Source organism: Echinops telfairi, unplaced genomic scaffold (genome assembly GCF_000313985.2).
Source record: "Echinops telfairi isolate 266 unplaced genomic scaffold, ASM31398v2 ScPeMD7_1;HRSCAF=3_0, whole genome shotgun sequence".
Classification (NCBI taxonomy): domain Eukaryota; kingdom Metazoa; phylum Chordata; class Mammalia; order Afrosoricida; family Tenrecidae; genus Echinops; species Echinops telfairi.
Genome location: NW_022103896.1, coordinates 1,405,705 through 1,407,671, shown reverse-complemented (window position 1 = coordinate 1,407,671; position 1,967 = coordinate 1,405,705).

Sequence of the window (1,967 nt, the reverse complement as noted above, 5' to 3'; positions counted from 1 at the left end):
TTGTGGGCTTGGGCAGCATTGGGTTGGGATGTTTTTGTGATGCACATTTTCTTTGCATAAAACTCTCTCTTATACGTGAGTTGCTATGGATTTGTTTCTCCAAAGTACCTAGACTAATACAGATGCATATTCATTTAATATTGATTTGTTTCATAAAACACGCTCTGCTTTTGATGAAAGACTACATGTTTATTCCCTTGTGTTTGTTACTAAGTCAACAAACATGCAACCTAAGAAGTGCCAGGCAACCAGAGGGTGACAAACTGTCATTCGTTTCAGCATCGTGTTACACCCCAAGTTCCCAATGCCCACGAGGTATTGTGAGTGAATTACGTAATTCCTGGAAGCATTCATGGAGCTAAAAAGATTGTCAGAACAATTGCTGTACGTTCAGCACAAGTGGAAAGGGGCTTTTGAAAGATGAATGTGGTATGTTCAGAGAAGTCTTTGCCTGTTTTTAATCTATCAACCACAATGACGAATGCCTGATTGGCCTACTGCAAAGGAGCGGACCCCACTTCTACAGTGAAAGGACGGCCAACGGTGCACAGCCAACGGTGTTCTGATAAAAGCAAAGAATACAGCAAGTGAGGACACTAACAGTGTTACTGTTTTTGTCAGGTATTATTAATATTTTTCATTAATATACAAAACGCTTATAATCTAGTTTGTGACCCTCATTTATTGCTCTTATTTGACTATTAACTGCATGAAATAATAGACTCCCTTTAAGTATTTCTTTTTTTTTTAAGCATTTATTTTTTATACTTAAGAGGGTCAGTGGGGCGGCCATACGTGTGCATGCACGGTGCAGGTGCGCCAACCTGGTGGCCCACGAGATGGGGGACCGAACAGGCATCTCAGGCGCTGGAACTGGAAGGAAAGGGAGTGGCAAAGGTGGAAAAGTTCAGCACCCTGATCAAGGCAACGGGCCATGTGCATTTAAGGTACTGTGATTGGAGAGCTGCCCTTCCCTTTTATCCCTTGGCACGCGCGCCATGTGACTGCTGCCTGCTCCGATGTCCCAGGCCATCCTGGACCTGCCGTCCCAATCCTGGAGTCTGTGTTTCTACAATTCTGGGCACCTTTGGGTGAAGAATGGTATTAGAGATGAAGGCAGAGCACTAGGGACATTGCTGCTGGGATGCGTTTCTGTGTTGGTCAATCCAACAGACCCAGCGTGGAAGTATGACAATTGTGTATACAGTACAAAGATTCGCATCCATATAATGCATCTACATATCCATATTTTGGAAACACCTCCAATGTCATTTGGTCTCCTTGGGGTCCCTTTTTCGGTAGTCTGCTCTTTCATAACTGCATGTTCCTTCTTCCTAGTGAGACCTTCAACATATCCACCCATGTACTCGTTATCTCAGCTCTCTGTCTGACCTCGGACCCCTGCCGGTCGGTTTGCTACACTGCGGTGACTTGTGTGGAGCAGTGCTGGTGGAGGTCACACCACTGGTCTTTTAGCTACGAGCGGGGTCACCCGATGGAAAAGTTTCAGGGGATCTTCCAGACTCAGATGGACCAGGAAGAAAGGCCTGGTGATCTACTTCTGAACACTAGACAACGACAGCTTTACGGACCCCAATGGGGCCTTGTCACCGCTGGCTCTGGACATGTCATCTGAAGGGATTAGTTGCTTGAGGGAGGACGTCATGTTTTGTTAACTGAGGGCGAGAAAGACCCTTGAGATGGGTTGGCACAGTCATGGCAGTGACAGCCTGGGCCGTGCTGGTGGTCTGGAGGATAACTCCAGACTGACCACTGTCTTAGTCTGTGGAATACAAGGGCGCCAAGAGTTGGAATTGACCTGACAGCAGTTTTCTATGTGATCTGATTTGCTTTAGAACTTCTTCACCTACATCACTACCAAACAATACGCCTATGAAAAACCGTTCAGCTTCAGTTTGCAATAAGCCTGCGGGTCTACCTGCGGGTCTACCCGAGGGTCTACCTGC